We start from the raw sequence: 18,084 nt of genomic DNA on the forward strand, positions 1-18,084 counted from the left end.
AGTTCTCCACAAAGCATGACTAAAGCTATGTTCTCCAGATAGTCACTGCCTTTTGCGTTCAAAAGTTGTCCTCTGTTGCTGATCTCGATATGCATAGCTCCAAATTCCAGACACATGATCTGATTAAGCCTTTGTCTTCTGGATTGGAGGCAGCCTTCTAAATTTGGTACTGTGCAGGTGCTCACAGATTCTGTTGAAGTTATCCCTATTCCTTGTCTTTTGTATGAGACAGGTGAATGTCTTGGTGTCTTACTATGCCATGTCTCCTATCATTTAATCATGCTAAAATCTCTGAATTTCATCCAGTTATCTATTAGCACTATGCAATTTACTAACCATTTTAGTAACAGTTTTTACTACCAGTGTTAGTACTGTTCTCGGTACTGCAACACAGGGCTTGATTTTGCAGCATTGGTAAAAGGAGTGACAAGCATAAGAGAAACAACACCCATCTACTACCACTGGACTTTACTCTGTTTTTATATTCAAGCATCAGATTAGCAATTTTAGCCCTGTTATCACTGTGGGAGTATGCAGGCGTTCACCAAAGAGACACTGTCTTTTACAGAGTTTCGGGAGTAGGTTCCAGCATTCAGCCAGCAGGACAAGTCTATTACCTTGAGAGGTAAATCCTGACATATGTGCCTATTACAGCAGGCTGCTGGGGAGCCTCAGGTTGGATATAAGAAAAAGGCTCTTCACCAGACACTGGTGATGAGCCACTGGGATGGGCCCCCCTAGGAAGTGGTCAGAGAACCAAGCCTGATGGAGCTCAGGCTGGATAGTGCTCTCAGACCTGGGATTTAATTTTTAGGCGGTCCTGTGTGGAGACAGTATTTGGACTTGATAGTCCTTGATGGTCTCTTCCAATTTCAGATTTTCTGATTCTGTGAGTCTATAAATGCTTGGCCAACCAGACTGATCTGGAGCACAAGCACACCTTATTTAATGTATATGATTTCTTTTAGTCCTCATTTCCTCTGACATGCTATTAATTTTCTTTGCAGCTCTGCTTTATTTCTTTAATTTTCTTTGGTCCTAGCTGCAAGCAAATCCAGTGCCTCAAAGCGAATGCTAGAAAGACAAGTAACTGGGCAAAAGTGAGTTAATGCAAGTGGGAGGGCAGTAGGAGACTCCCAAGGTCACTGACAAGACTTAGATTTCCTTTCAGAAACCACCGACATTTCTGCCTTCACTTTCAAACTGCAAAGAGTGGCCTGTGTTTCCCATGCAGGTTTGGCTGTCCGCTTTTCCCTCATGTGCAGAGGCAAGCACCTTATGCAAGCTGCCAGCAGCTGCACTGTGCATTTGCCAGCAGCTGCACTGTTCCTCACCACTGTCTGCTTTTGTTTATTATTAGTGTCTGCAGTTTTTCAGCGTGGGTGGCAACACAGCACTTCCGAAGCACTGCCTAGCTACAATAACAAAGGGGCCACTGTGGATCAGCGCCACCTCTCATTTCGCCACTTTTATTGACGCTCAGTGCTTTATTTTTGAATCTGGAGGAGACTTGCATGCTCCCAGGCTCTAACAAACATGTGACTCTAAAGCCAACCTGCCCTGCTGACCAGCAGTGAGAAATTAAAGCCTCACCATGCCATCACGGGTTGCTCATTTCAATAGCAGTATGTTTGGCAGAAACTGAAGACAGGTGAGTTGTTACAGAAGATGAATTTAGATAAAATTGTTTTGCTTTAAGGAGCAGTTCTTTGCTGGATCTCCTAATTCCAGCCGATCCCTGCATTCAGCTCTATCCTCAGGCTCAGTACAGCATTTGAAATATTCTGATTATTATCTTGTAACCTTTTCCCTCACTAAAAAGTGAATATTATTAACCTTAAATAGGACATGCAGGGGGCAAGATAGAAAAAAGGCATTACCACTGATTCACTGGGCTTTGCTTCAAGCCATCTCAAACTCTTCAGTTCTGCTTTTATCTTTAATTCATGTAAACTTCTCAATTGTTGTTTTGACCTCTTTGCTTTGTCCTTACGCTTTATCTAACCCTAGTCCATCCTCCATACCTCAATGCTAGTGGAATTTTTCTTCTTAAAAGAAGTTACTGTAGCTGCCTGCCAAGGGAAATCCCTTTGCAACATGCAGTCTCTCATATTGTTCATTCCAAGAGCTGAAGAATAAAAGATGTTAGTAAAGCAACTAAAAGTGAGCAATACTTGTAGTTTGAAATCGAATGTATGACTTAATGAATGCATGATCTGCCTTTGACAGAGGTGAGAACAGCTGCTTCTCAGGACACATTTTCGCACACAAAATTATGGTACAGGGTGCCAGCTGTGCTAAGTGGTGACAGATCTAATTACTGCCTGGGTGTTTTGTTTAATATCAGCGCACAGGTAGTTTACTCCCTAACATGAGTCATCAGCAAACAGCATGCTACTCCTGTTTTGCAGTTTCTTCTCCAACTCCAGATGAACACACAGCTTCTACTGCTTTTGTACGCTGGTCTGTTTATTCTGTCGTCCACAGGCACATTCTGCATTAGGTGCCCCAGAGCCCATAGGAGAAGTCACAAGTAACTAAAGAACTGATCTGTGCTGTAAATCCTACAGAAACCATTGCAGGCGCAGTGGATGCTGAGTTTCTTCATAGTTGTTTGTGCTTCTGCCAGATCTTATTCCACTAAATTCTGGAACCTGACCATGAAAAAAAAGTTCTGACCTGCCCCAACGGCCTCTTGAATGGTACTTTTTCTCATTAGCTATGTCAAGGGTTGACAAAATTAACTTCATCTTGTGTCAGGATGAAGAAGTAAATAAAGCTGCCTATAAAGTAGCCTGCAGCCTTGGTAGGCCTCCTTAGTGCATGACACCATAAATCAAAGAAAATACTGTATACTAAAATGCAGCGTACTCAAAGGCAAAGTATTCTTCAGGACTTTTGCTGTTCCCACTATCTTTCACGTTATGGCTGCTGAGACACACTTTCCTATTTAATCCACCAAGAATACATGTGAACTATCTTCACTACTAAGCAAAAACACACTGCTATTTCAATTACTTGTTGCTGATATGATTTCTTCTTTTGCAACAGTTTGCCTACTATAAGGCTCATGTCACAGAGGCTCTTCTTTGTCCTCTCCAAGCAATGACCTGAGTGTCAGTTCTGTAGACTGGGTAGGCTCTGATGACAAACTCAGCTGTCCAAGGGGCATCACGTGCTTACAGTGATGGCATCTGCTGACACCATTTGGACAATTTGGCTGCTGATCTCTGCTCATCAAGGCTACCTGGCAAAGCTGAAAAGATAATCTTTTTCACTTCTTTCTTCTTTCCCACAACTCCCCCCAAAAATGAAAAAAAAAAAAATAAAAAAAAATGTAACAGTGACTGAGCATCCGTGTTTTATCTGGACTGCTGTGGCCATTTCTGCTTATAAATGTCTGCAAATTAAAAAATAAACTTTGCAGAAGACTCTCAAATTCCAACTTGTTACGCTGGAATCAGTTTCAAATTTGCCCACTTAATGTATTTGTGATTTTTTTATTTCAGAACCTCTGTGACATGAAATCTGAAAATGTGATGCTTCCTCAAAGGGATGGATAATGATAATAACTACTAATCGTTTAAGCAATAATGAAGTCCCTTTTTCATGATTCCCTGATGTATTTTTGAAATGAAGAATGATTTAGACTTTCCTCCTGAAGAGGGATAGGGGGAGAGGTGTGAATGAACTGATTTTGGAGTTTTGTAGATATTCTGGCCACATAAAACAGTACAGTTACAAACTGTACTAACATCCCTTTTGCAACCATTCATATTTAACGCTGGTCATTTTTGTACAGACAACAGGTCCGAGCTCTTCTACAAATGATAAATAATTTCTCTTAGTCCATGGGTACTGTGACAGCAAATTGCTTATACCTGCTGGTCAGAGCTGTCTCTTTGGATCCTGCTGTTCATCTCATCCCACCTGTAAATAACAGGCACATTGCACTGTCTTCTTACGTCCACACTGTTGACAGCTTTTTTTAAGTTGAAATGTCTGCTGATGAAAAACGATCTTAAAGCATTCAGGAAAACCATTCATGCTTGCTGAAAAAATCAAACTGGGAAAAACTGTTTTTTTTTTTTTTTAATGCTTTTGAACCAAAAGCCAGATTTGGGAGTGCAACCGTTTGTGGCTGTAATTTTGCAGCACCCTAATGCAAAACAGCTTCTGCTTATTAATGGAAAATATTTGATAAGCTGCCAAATTTTTATTTAATTTTTTACACTATTCCTGTTTCTAAAATTGTACTTCCACAAGTACAGAGGAATGTAAGTACAAAATAGCACAACACTTTTTGTTTTCCTTAATTTGCAGATGGGATTTTAATTACTCAACATTTTGCTCATTAAAAATTCTTCAGAGAATGAGCTAGCAGCAGCAAGAGGATATGGTGCAGAATGGCTCTGAGCTCTGAAGCTAACTCAGCACAAATGAAAGCAAGAGCAAGGCAGACACAGGAAAAGCTCAGTAGGCTTATTAGCACGTCAGCCAGTCTCTATCCTTACTCGCTCAGCCTTTCTGCAATTTGTAATTGTTTGTACCAGCAGACATGGTATTAAGTTTTTCTTCTCAGAAGACAAATGACTGCATTATGTTGCTGTAAGAACACATAATTTAGGAAGAATGCCTCAGTATATTGCTCTGGTGATCATTATGAATGGTGCTATTAAAAGCTTATACAGTAGCAAAACTTGCAATATTGCTTGCAAACTTGCAAAATTTTTGAATGGGCTTCATTTATAGGATGCATGTAATCCAGCACTTCTGTTTAAAAACAGATCTCTAAATATTATGGATTTCCTCTGCCCTTTGATGAGCAACGGTGTGTTTGTGCCGCTCTCCCCGTCTTGCCTTTCTCCAGGCAATCCAGCAGCACTCAGGTCTTCATTCTGAGACTTCTCTGTATTCTCATACAGCTCCTGCGGATTACACATTTCTTAACAGCCTGAGGCTTTGTGGGACAGTCAACTTTAAATTGACTGAATCAGTGCATGAGAAGGCAGTGCAACAAAAATCATTTTATTCAGCCCCAGTTGCACTATTACTAGCAGAGCTGCTGACACAGAATAGGGAGAAGCTGTATAGATGCACTCTGCTACTTGTGTACCTTCCCCTGTGAACAGGTCTTGGTCCATCTGGAAAATGATTTTCTGGAGTCTACAGACTTTGGCTATCCTGCTCCAAATGTAATGTTGACATCCGACACCAAAGGAAAAGGATTTGTGGACTGAGCAGACTTTAGAATTAAGCCATCAGGGAAGGGGAATCTGAACTGATGGCTGTCACAGCACAAGCTCTTTGTTGATCATGCTAAGGCACAAGACTGTACTGTCTGTGGTCACTCCATGGCACAGGTTGGAACAGGTGTGAGCACAGACTGTGCGTGCACAGGAATTGAGGGAGCAAGAGGAGACTCGCAACAGGTGTGAGAGCTCACTGGAAATGATTCACAGGCTGGCATATACTGTATGTTTTCACCTTGACTGTGCAGCTCTTGGAGAAACACTTGCCATTCTTCTATTCTCTACACCTATCTTTCAAACAAATTTGCAGATTCTACTCCATTCTTTAGCAATGAGCAAACCAGTTCTTTTGGGGTTTTAGAAGTTATTCAGTCAGGATTAGCGAGATTTAAAAACTTAACTGGCGGATTAAACAGTGGCCAAAAAACACCAAACAATCCGCCATGATCACTGTACTAAAGGCCAGTAGTTCAAGCATTTTTTTTGGCATAACAATGCAAATGCCCTGGGCTGTATGCTCACCTTTGCACCACACACACGAGTGCTGCCTTGATTCCTCTAGAATCACCAGAAAAAAATACCAGAAGCCCAATTGGTGGAAACCTAAGATTAAAGCCCATCACTTACTCTAGGTGTTGTAAGTCTTCTGCACCAGTAAGGATCAGGTTGTCCTCAAGTTGCCTGCAGTTTCTTTCAATGTATCTGTACATCAAGAGATACATCCTAAAGAAAGGTTCATAAGTGCCAACTACCTGCCTTTTGCTTTATGTTCCCTGCCTCAGTAGTAATCATGAGTGGAAAACTGGTGTGCTCTCAACTGTAAGGTATGTTTGTGAATGTATTCCTGGGCCTCTCTGTTACACTTTATGATAGTTTCTGAGTATGCATCCCTTCCCACAAGTGTCTCTTTAACCATCTGCAAAGCATCTAGTTAGACTCTTAGATGTGCTGGCAATGTCCCTTCAAATTCCAGTGTAGTGTCGTCTTTTCTGTTGGGACATATTTACAGAATATTTCTGCCTTGTAACTAAACTAGCTCCGACAGCGTAAGTGTGCTATAAATTTGTTGGCCAGGCTACAGCGATTCTGCATCTCCCTGAAACAGTGAAAACTTTGGTGTATGGTTCAGGTTTTGCAGTTTTAGCCCCACAGCAATCCCTCCAATGTGTGACCTATGAGCAGGAGGGAGACTCCTGTGACTGGAAAAAAGGACATAGCAAGTGTGATGTGGCCATTGAGTAAATCCAGATTCCTCCATCATACCTCCTTCATTCTCTTGCCTCCCTTAAAAATTCCACTTCAGCAATATAAAATGCACTTCCTAGGGAAACTGGAGACTGGATGTCTTTTCATGAAAAAGCTCTCCCTCAGGAATCCCAGACCCTGGAGGTTACTGAGAGGGTCTGGGGAATGGAAGACTTCCCTTTAGTCAGGGAAGAGGTGGTCCGAGAGTGCCGAGAGTAACACCGATATTCATAAATATATGGGACCCAATGGGATGCATCCACGGGTGCCGAGGGAGCTGGCTGAGGTGATTGCTGAACCTCTCTCTATCATCTTTGAGAGGTCTTGGAGAATGGGGGAGATGCCTGAAGACTGAAGGATAGCCAGTGTCACTCCGGTCTTCAGAAAGGGCAAGAAGGACGATCCAGGTAATTACAGGCCAGTCAGCCTCACCTCTGTCCCTGGAAAGGTGATGGAACAGCTGGTGCTGGATGCCATTTCCAGACAACTGGAAGAAGAGGAGGTGATCAGGGTTAACCAGGCGGAGGTCTTGCTTCACCAACCTGGTAGCCTTCTACGATGTTGTCACTGGCTGGGTGGATGGGGGGAGAGCAGTGAATGTAGTCTTGATGCTGAATGTAGTTTTGATACTGTCTCCTACAACATCCTTATAACAAAGCTGAGGAAGTGTGGGATAGACGAGTGGACAGTGAGGTGGGTTGAGAACTGGCTGATTGGCAGAGCACAGAGGGTCGTTGTTGGTGGTGCAGAGTCCGGTTGGAGGCCTGTAACCAGCGGTGTCCCCCAGGGGTCGGTGCTGGGTCCGGTCTTGTTCAACATCTTCATCAGTGACCTTGATGAGGGGAAGGTGGCCACCCTCAGCAAGTTTGCTGATGATACGAAGTTGGGAGGATTGGCTGACACGCCTGAAGGCTGTGCTACCATTAGGTGAGACCTGGGTGGGCTGAAGAGCTGGACAGTAAGAAACCAGATGAGGTTTAACAAAAGCAAGTGTAGAGTCTTGCACCTAGGGAGGAATAATTGCATGCAGTGGTACAGGTTGGGGGATGAGCTGCTGGAGAGGAGCTCTGCAGAGAGGGACCTGGGTGTCCTGGTAGACGACAGGTCGGCCATGAGCCAGCAGTGTGCCCTTGTGGCCAAGAGGGCCAATGGCATCCTGGGGTGCATTGCAAAGAGCGTGGCCAGCAGGTCGAGGGAGGTGATCCTCCCCCTCTACTCTGCCCTGGTGAGGCCTCATCTGGAGCACTGCGTCCAGTTCTGGGCTCCCCAGTACAAAAAAGACAGGGATCTCTTGGAAAGAGTCCAGCGGAGGGCCACAAAGATGGTGAGGGGCCTGGAGCATCTCTGCTATGAGGAAAGGCTGAGTGAACTGGGTCTGTTCAGCCTTGAGAAGAGAACACTGAGAGGGGACCTGATCCAGGTCTATGAATATCTACGGTATGGGGGCAGAATGGCGAGGCTGGACTCTTTTCAGTGGTGAGTGGAGACAGGACAAGGGGAAACGGCCAGAAACTGCAGCATAGGAAGTTCTGCACCAATGTGTGCAAGAACTTCTTTACAGTGAGGTGACGGAGCACTGGAACAGGCTGCCCAGGGAGGTGGTAGAGTCTCCTTCTCTGGAGATGTTCAAGACCTGCCTGGATGCCGACCTGTGCGACCTGCTGTAGGGAACTGCTTTGGCAGGGGGTTGGACTCGATGATCTCTGGAGGTCCCTTCCAACCCCTACAATTCTGTGATTCTGTGATAATCACAAGAGTGTAACACCATCACCTGTCAACCTGAGTTAGACTCCTCAGAGTAAATCAGTTCCTTTTTGAAGTAGGTTTCAAAGTACATTAAGACTCTAAAGCATGGTAAGAACAAATGCAGCACTTAAGGAACCTCTGTTTTTTTCATATTTGAACTAAGCCCCTTACTTACTCCATAAGGTATACACAATGAGAAGGATGATCCTAGTAACTAATACTCAGAGGTCAGCCAAAGGATATCTTGCCTAATGACTTCCAGAAATAAAGTCCAGGGTTTGCTCAGGTTTTAACCATTGTGGCAGCATTCAGTTAATTCAGCTCTTTTCTACATACAGTATCTCTGACTTTATTTCAAGTCACATATCCAGCAGTTATTAGTTCAAACTGTCTTTCTCCAGCAGTTACATCCTCATTGCATAAAATTTAAATGATATAAACTCAATGCACTGGTGGTAATTAGAAGAAGCAGTGGGGTGCTGAATGGCTCTGTTTTATTAAAAATGATGATTTATTGTCTTAGTTTTGCCCCATTTATAAGTAATTTTTGAAGTACCTACTGCAAAAAGAAGGCTGATTATTACTACAAGAAAATCAAAGTCAGAATGTATTTAAAGAGAATAAAAGGAAATGCCTATTAGTGCAGCATGTGTTTAGCCAGTCAGTTCCTGTTATGTCAGACCATCAAGACAAATATTGCAGCTGAAGTCTGAAAAGAGCAGGAAAAACACAATGTCTGCTAATAGCAAGCGTAGCCTGACAAGGCAAGGTAACAGACTCTAAGTCTGTTCTCTAAGGCATAAGCTGTTTGGTAGCCAACATCAGAAAGGAGTTGCTCCTCCTGCCATTAGCTTGTCTATTTGAAGTTTACTCTTTCTTGTATCAGTGTGGAAGAGGAGAAGTGGATTTTCGGTTAGCTGCCTAAGGCCTTTGCTTTGCTCTGAGGAACCTCAGGGACAAAAATCTCCCACCTTCAACAAATGCTTCTGGAGGCACCAGTGGACCTGGTGCAGGTGTAGACCGCGAAGAGAGGTCAGGCAATAGAGGAGCATGCATGTTTAGGCTTCATCTCAGGAAATGGCTCAGTCTTGGACAATACAAGTAGAAGAGAAAGCCTGGCAGTGAAGTTTCACTAGCCATAGCACAGTGATGGGATGGATGGGCACATTAGGCTGCTTTTGCCTGGAGTCACACACACAAAACTGCGTGGCAAGTCTCATGCTTGTGGCTGAGCCATAGGTATGCCAGAGTGCACAGCTGTCTGACAGCACTGTTCACCTCCCTGATCCTGGGGCTTTAAACTGCTAAGAAAAAAAAAGCAAACAGTAGGAGCTGGACATGCCTGAAAGCAAAACAGAGCTTCCTTGGGCCTCAGATGAGTGGCACACCTCCTCTGTGCTCTCTCAGCCATACCAGAGAGGCTGTAAGCTGCTGCGGCTTTAGCTTGAGCTCAACCTGGTCCTCCAGCCCTTGTCTTGCATTTCCTGTAAACACAGAACACTTCCTCCCCAGAGATGACCTGGCAATGACCTAGTGATGGCTGACGCTCAGCTGCACCGCGCCCAATTCCCCACCATGCCAAAAGATACAATGGGGCGGCTGATAATACATAATAGGTTATTAAAAGCAGCTCTGCCCTTTATAGACTTCTCTGAACACATTATTTATATTGCATGTTAGCCATCATAGAGTTCTTACTTTCATTAAATCGTTAGTTTCACAGGCACAGAACTTTTCTTTCCTACAGCACCAGCAGAGGTTTCCTTAAGGTATCAGTGCAGCTCTTGGTATGCTTTCCTTTTTCTTGTTTCCCTTGCTCTGTTGTTCCCCAGCACCCTTGTTGTTCACCATCTCTGGTCACCTTTTGCTAGGCTGAATCGTTGCAATGCTTCAAAACCTGAGCTGAGAGGAGTGAAGCCCTGAGTGCTTGGCAGTGATACTGGTCTCTTTTTTTGCTGTGAAGTTCTTCTTCCTTCCCAGACAGTGCAGGCCATATGTCTGCATGATGTTGAAACATTCCCCTCTGCACATCTATCTATGGACAGAAGAAAACAAGGAAAATGTCCACTAATTATCAAGACAGGTTTCAAGGGTTCTAATTAATGAGCACCTTCCAGTCACAGCAAAAGTAGCTCAGACAATGAAACTGCTGAGCACTTCTGCTCTATTCTCCTGTACTACCTTCGTGACAGTTTGATCTTGGATTTTGTGATGTAAAACTGGGAGAGTTTAGTGGAATCACTTTATATTTGTGATCCTTGGGAAGAATGACACTCTCTGATTTCACTGTGATCCCTCATTTCTCTCACAAGCCATTGGCACAGTAGGCCAACCATGTAGAACTGAATTGGTAAGGAGAAGATACTCTGTAAAAAGTGACCTTCAAATAGGCAGTCACCTCAGAGTATGAGATGTACACCTCTCAGGAGAGACCACTAGCTGGAAAGTGAGACTGAAACCCCTGCTGTACTACAAATTCTTTTTTATCTTCTATGCCATTAGCACGCTATGACAAAGCTTTTTCTCAATGTTTTGGCCATCATCAGTATAAAGTGATTAACCCCAGAGCAAGTCATGTTTAAAATACAGGTAAGACTGAAGAGTTTGGACACTGCTGATCCTTACCAGCACTTAAATGAGAACTGCTCTGGTTACTTTTCTCAAGGCACAGTTTCTGTTCCTGCTGTTGACTGCAAACCAAAAGGGATTGTTACGCTATTGTAGTCCTGTCCTTATGTCAGAGAGGGACAAATACACCCAGGATCATGTGTTTTCAGCACAGGGTAATGATTACATTCCTGCAGCCAAGGATAGACACAGATACCTATATGGATCCATTTAACAGTTTGTTTGCTAGTGTTGCTGCTTTTGTGAGTGTAGGAGGCTTCTTGAATTCTAGACCCTCAATAGCTGTTAGGCAAGCAGTTGGCTTGATATCTGCACAAAGAAAGACACATGCTGAAGAATAGCAACAATTTAGGCAGTGCTACTTGCCCAAAAAAATTGCAATTTACCAAAAAAGTGCAGATAAACACTGCAGAAAATTTTACATAAATCATTTTGTGAGAGTTTTTCAAATAGTGCTGAGCAGTCAAAGACATATTTGTAGCACACAGTGGGCTTTCCTGGAGATGCTCAGTGTTTGTGAACTGTCAGGTTTGATATAAAGTTATGCTGTCTTATAAGAACAATATAGAGCTTTAATGTTTTAAATAGGTAAGAATCTGAGGCCACATCTGTTTGGTGGGTGCACAGAGTGGCTACTGACTACATAAAGAGTATCTCTGCAAGTCCTGTTCATTTCTTGGCATCTTTAGGTTTGTACAACATAGCAGCTGCTCTGTTACACACACACTCCTGAAACTCAGAATACTGCTTGGACTACACTATTGATCCTGGAATCTAATCTGGACAGAAATATGAGTAGAGGTCAATTATGCAGATGTGATCATTACAGCAGGGAATGATCCAACTCATCATAATCCTTCCAGAAAATTCAGCCTGGCATAACTATTAAGTGATAATAAAATTGAAAATTCAAAGGCGGATGCCAGGTTGGGAACAGCATTGGTGGAATGCAAACACAGCTGAAACTGAATCAAACATCATTTGCTGCCACCAGAATTTTTAATGATTTTCTTATTAATAGAAATCTGAATTCTTGGCACCCAGTTCCAAGAGACAGCAGAGCTGGCTGAAGACAGAGGACTTGGCTTTGTGGTTCATATTCTTTGATTTTTTAAACTGTAGTTATGTCAAGAGAAAACTTAAAATTAGTACTCCTAAAACCACTTAGATAACAGAGAAAACAATACCTCCAGCGAATGTAATGACAGTTTTCAGTTTTCCTTTTCTCTCAAAAGAACAGATTTTATTCCCAAATGAAGAAAAGAAGCTGTGACATGCCACTAATTCTTCATAATGCCTGAATCTGATATCAGAGTTACAAAATACATGAATTTCTTGAAAGTTCTGCCTTGCTTAGACACGAAACTACAAGCACCTGATATGATGAGGGCAAATAAGAGAATTACCTCTAAGCACTGTTCAAGCATTACTCATTTTAATTTCATTCATTCAGGAAGTAGAAGTTGGTATTGTGTGGTATAGGAAACAGTAGGAAACCTGTGATTTGTAATTGTCATTTCCAAAGCAGAGCAGAAATTTGTAATGTGCAGTTTCAAGGTATTCCTTCCAAAGCAGTAACAGCATCACTTCTTCAGATGTAAGAGTGCCTACGTGTGCAGTGTGAGTGCCTTTAGTAGCAGCTGGCAAGTGACTATCACTGTTCTAATATTTCTCAGCAAATAGACCAGTGTGGAATATGAAGCACAGCCTTCTGCCCTTGGGGGCAGGAAGAAACAGCCAGCCATAAATGCTGTCAGCTCAGGAACTTGTGTAATAGTGTGGCCAGAAGCCATTGCCCAGCTATGACAACTTGAAGCAGGAATATAAAAGACAAAAGCTGGCACTCATCAAGGGATTTTCTGCGGCTTAACCTTGATTGTATCTCAGTAATAAAGTGTTCTGTTACAGAATTTAGGATTTGCTCCGTATTTATTGTTTCAGTTTCCAGGGGAAAAGCTCTTTCTCTTTTTATGTGAGTAGTGCAGGTGTCTGACAGTATATGTTTAATATGGAGAGTAAGGCTGTGCCTCCATTACCATTTTTCCAGTAAAATTAGTGTGTATGGCCTAGGTCAAGAATCTAAACCTAGCCTAGCACCAGGAAAGCAAATAAGTTTTGCTAGTTCAGCTATACGAATCGTGTCAGAAAAGTTCCTGGACCAGTGTTTAGGAGAAGGACATGGAAGAGGTCAGAGAGGAGCTACGTAGTATTAAAACAAATCAGCTTAAAATGTGTTAGCACCCATTTTGCGTTTCAGTGTGGACTGCACAAGGCCATGTGGTGATGGGCTGTACACATGCATCATCTGACTTATCTCTGTGGTGCATCCTGCAACTATTCTGTGCTCCTCTTACGCTGTGAGAATTTCCCAATTTTTCATCATGGTTCCATGCTCTGAAGTCCCTGTCCCACCCACAGATTTCATGGTTCAAGTGATGCCATGTGTATCCACACAAAAAGTTCATTTGATACCTTGTAAAACAGCACTATGCTATGGTATTGCTTTTCTTTATGTGTTGATGCTTTTTGGTGTGACTTGTCCTCCCGTTCACCTAGCTTTTCATCTGAGACTTCATTTTACACAAACTCTGAAAATCAAACGCTCCAAACTGCTTAACAGAACAAACCGGTGGTGAAAAAGGTATTTTATCTGTTATGTGTAGAATGGTGAACTGTGATTATTCCGGTATCTGAGATATTAGTTGAGTTTGTGGAGGACGTTCCGGAACTTCTAGAACAAGGAAAATTATTTTTGAGCTTCAGAAAACTGAAGATACAGCATTTTAGATGTTTAAGAATGATAATGAATGCATAACTGTGTGCATTTCTTGTTATGTTGAGACCAAGACCTGTGGGTTGTGAGAAACTCAGTCCTGACTTCCAGTGATCTGGGATAAAAACCCAACCTAGGCAAAATATGGACTGGGTTTTCTATATACTGGCTACAGTACATAAACTGTATTTTTTAATTTCTTAAACTTCTGTCAGAACAGAGAAGTTGTTCACATAAAGCACTTCAGTGAATTTTTCCCTTGTGGAATACATGCCAGCTTGCTATGTTTTCAAGTGCTAGTCTGAATTGTCAGGGCAGACAACTGTTAAATAGCTGCAGATCCTCAGAGGCAGAAGCCAACTGAACATAACAATGTACTTGAAATGAACATCTGGCACAGTTTTGTTTTTTTTTATCCAGATTCCATTTATGTAGTCACTTTTCTGACTACAGCACATCTACCAATGATTTTCTGACTTCTGGATCCAGTTAGCATAAGATGCCGTATTTCTTGAAAAGAAAATGTCTGGTGACAATACACATATCACAGATTGGAGACTAGTGGTATGTTCCTGATTATTCTGTCTTTGTTTATTTTAGGCAGCATAACCCAGTCATTAAAAGGTGGAACCAGAGTCTTTTTGTTCTAAAGCTGGAGAGTTTTTGATAGCAGATCTCTCAAAACCTGAGCTGAAAACTGCTGAGCTGCTGTAAGCATCAGACAACAAGCAGACAAGCAGTGTGAGGAAAGCTCCTTAATGCCCAGTCTCTGCAGTTTTAATGCTCCTGAGCTCCTGCAAACCATAAATATCCATAAATATCTCCTTATCAGAAAGGCAGGCATGTTTGGTTATCTTTCCTGTCAGTTTTCAGAGAGACTGGAGATGGGAGGAACTGATAGCACTAAAAAAACTCTTCATGCTTGTCCTTCCAGAAGGGATTCCCTTTGGACCTGAAAGCACATATTCGACTTAAGACACAAGCTACTCTTAACCGGAAAACAAACAGCTCATGGAATTCTAAACTAATCAAGATCTTACATCTGGCATTTCTTTCCTGAGATTTGGGATGAAAATCGAATGAATAAAACTTTCTTATGTTTCAGAGACAAGCCCAGTCATTAGCGCATAATATTTCCAGGGGAGAAACAGTTTAACTAATACGCAAGAATGAATGAAAGTGCTCAGTAGTTCTACTCAGCTTCCTAAGACATCAGTTTCAGTTCCCAGATTAAAATGAGAGCTGGCTGCAGTTTTGCTTGCCTACAGCTTTTTTTTTTTTTAACTCTGCAAATTAAACAATCAGAAAAAAAGAAAAAATATTGAGAACTACAGGATACTGAAGCAGTATTTTTTTTCTTAGAGCTACTATCAAATGTCAAAATAAATTGACATTAAAATACAGATTTTCATTTTTGTTGTCTCACTGTATGTCACTCTCACTGTGGATCTTTTCCCTGAGCGTGCTCACTGTGATGTGTTTTAATGTCACTGCCATTGTCTGGATTTTTTTAAGCCTGAAAATAGAAAGGCAGAATGTTTAAAGATTCTGAGATGCTCAGTTCAAGCTCTTAGATTCCTTATCTGTTACGCTGTACTGTGTGCAGTCCACTGTGTCTGAAGGCATGTTATCCTAAGGAGGAGAGCTCTCTGAGCTCTTCTAGCCAGAATAAGACCATAATCCGTAACCTGAAACATAAGAGGGTCTACAAGCCTCAATAAGAAACTTTGATCAGAGGCACTGGAATAAGTACATCTGCCTAAACGCCCAAAAGAAGATGCAATGGCTTAATATCTAAGGTTTTTAATCCAATTTACTAAATAAACTCAAGACACAAGGGCAAACTGCTAACAGACTCAAGAAGTATTTAATTTGAGACAGCTGAAAATGGCTGGCTGGAGACTGCTAAACATGTAACTGAGAAACTACCATGTCCCTTGGTACATTGATACTTATCTTATTTCTTTACTAAAAAATAAAAAATTATAAATAAATAAATAAAGGACAAATCTGAGAACATCCCTTTGATACCAATAGGCAAAAGATAAAAGTTGGGGTAGCAGGAGTCTGACAGACCAACAAAAAGTGTTCATGGATGATAGGTCTCCTTACTCAGGCCTTTGAAGGATATCAGCTAATTAATTCAGTTAATTACTTAAGCGAAAGAGTCCCCGTAAAAGCTCTATAGCAGGGATCCTGGGAAAACAGGACAGTGCCTCTTAAATATGTTCTTGCATTAACTCAAACTGGTACATTCAGCTGCTATTAATTGTTATGTCACTGAACAGCCAATCTTAAGGCAGCTTTTATGTTAGCCCCCTTTGGGTCTGTAAAAGCAAAGTTCTTGCAGGATAATTAAAAATGCATTGTGCATCATGAATAACTGTTGAATGGCACAGCAAACCGTAAACTGCTGGATTAGACTTGTAACAACAACAACTTCTATTGCATTTTTAATACTGTAGGAATTGAACTCTTATAATTAACCAGTGGATTCCACAAAGACTGCAGAATTGCAATGTGCAGCCTCCCATTCAGTAAATCTCAGTCTAGCTCAAGGAGGGGACAGGAGGGCAGAAATGCATGCACAAAACAAACACTGACAATAAGAGACCCGACCATTTCAAAAAAGGCTGTGTTTTGTCAATCATTAGTCTTGTCACCTTGTCTTCAGTACATGCTTTTTCTGTTTCGTGCTAGGAGTTCTTATATGACTTCTTTGATTTGTGAACATCCCATACAAATGTGCTGTATGCAGCAGGTTCAGTCTCCCTCTCATGGAACACCACTGGAAATAAATTTGTCTATGTAACAAAACCAAAGAAGATAAAGAGTTATTCCCAGGCTTATATTCCTTCAAGACATATTCCTTCTCTGCACTGGAATTTGATCAAAAAACTAGCCAGGAAAATGAAATCAAGTTGCTAATAATATCATCATGTCCTCAGGCTTGGGACGCTTTCCTGAGAGGTATATGGGACTGTGATTCCTCATGAACAAAGCTGACGCTGTATCCAGATGCTGTGACTGAGCAGTGGCAGCCCTCTGAGGCTATGCTGTGACAGATCCTGGGTGCAGGATGGTGAGATGCAGTGCAGAGTTGTGTTGGGGAAGCATGCTGGTTTCCTGTAATCCAACACCTGCATCCCCGACATAAACCAAGACATACAGTTCTGTGGATAAGAGGAAAGAGGAGAAGGGCCACGCTGCCACTGTAACCTTGACATCTAAAGCTGGACACTATTAAAACTTCTCCTTCTTCACTAACAATATAACATTACCAGTACTGTCTGGAGACACTTTTCAAAGGTGCCTGTGTGAAAACCTCTGCCACCAAAGAAAGCTCTGCCATCTGTTCTTACTGCCTTTGAAAGACAGTTCTCCACCCCTCCACCCCTACCTGACAGTGCACGGTGAAGCCATGTGCCCAGGTGGAGCACCAAGCTGTTATCTCCTGCGGACTGTTCACTGTCTCTGAGCAGATGGAAATCCAGCATTAACTGCTATCACCTTCTAATTCCCTGTAGTAATTCAGACAATTCTAAGGTAAACAGAAATAAATACATGACTCATGTCAGAGCTAGCTGTGGCCATTGTCAAGAATTTCAATAGACTGTGCACAGCCAGAAGTCAGGGTATAGCACTGGGAGTCCTTGTCCTGCAGTCAATTTAAAAAACTTTCAGGTTTATGCTGCAGTGTGACAGTGGGTGAAAGTTGCTGAGATTTTATTTTCCATCATATTCATCAGATCACAAGTGAAGGTGTCTCTCCTTTAGGCTCAGTGTCTGTTCCTTCTTCTCTGTGTTTGAACAACAGCAATTCTGCCATTATGGGACTCACTCCTATCTCCAGACTTCCATGCTTAAGGAATGTCTGTGGGGCCTTTGCAACCTTGCAGGTTTTTTACATGTTCTGCATTAGCTTCCCTGGCTGTATTTTTAAGAATGTGGGCTCTGGCACATCTTGAAATTCATAGTAATACAAGATCCAGAGTGCAGCACAAGTTCCATTCTGAAATAGAGAAAAACTGTATATAGGTTTCTGTACATATGTGTTTTTGAAGATAATTTGTGTTTCTCTTGAAAAACCTATCACAGTGCTTATGAACACTGTATTTCTCCTTTGCTTAATAAAAGTCAGGAGAATTCAATGCAAGCTAGCTTAGTGCAGGCATAGAGCAGGAGTTTATGGAGTAACAAACTTGGAACTGAGTAGATTAAGCAGCTAGGATTTGTTTTTCAGGGAAAGCAAAAAAGAAGAAAAGAGGGAACATCTATCCCAATAAGTTGAATCTATTGTTCAGAGCCTAACTCTGCTCTCAAGTTTCAGATGCCTTAAGACCTTGATTGTCTTCAGGTCTAGTCTAGAGTTAACTTGTTTCCACTCTAAATGTGAAGTAAAATATGTAAAAAAGTCCTTTCTTGGCCACTGCTGTTTTG

General features: G+C 42.0%; 1 protein-coding gene across 1 annotated transcript in view; it reads right to left on the minus strand.

Annotated features, from left to right (window-relative positions):
- FGD5 (FYVE, RhoGEF and PH domain containing 5) overlaps positions 1 to 18,084 on the minus strand; it is a gene marked incomplete at both ends in the record, with an annotated part of 99,342 nt that overhangs the window by 54,621 nt on the left and 26,637 nt on the right. The window lies entirely within an intron of this gene.

Source organism: Tetrao urogallus, assembly GCF_951394365.1.
Source record: "Tetrao urogallus genome assembly, chromosome: 10".
In the NCBI taxonomy this organism is placed as follows: Eukaryota; Metazoa; Chordata; class Aves; order Galliformes; family Phasianidae; genus Tetrao; species Tetrao urogallus.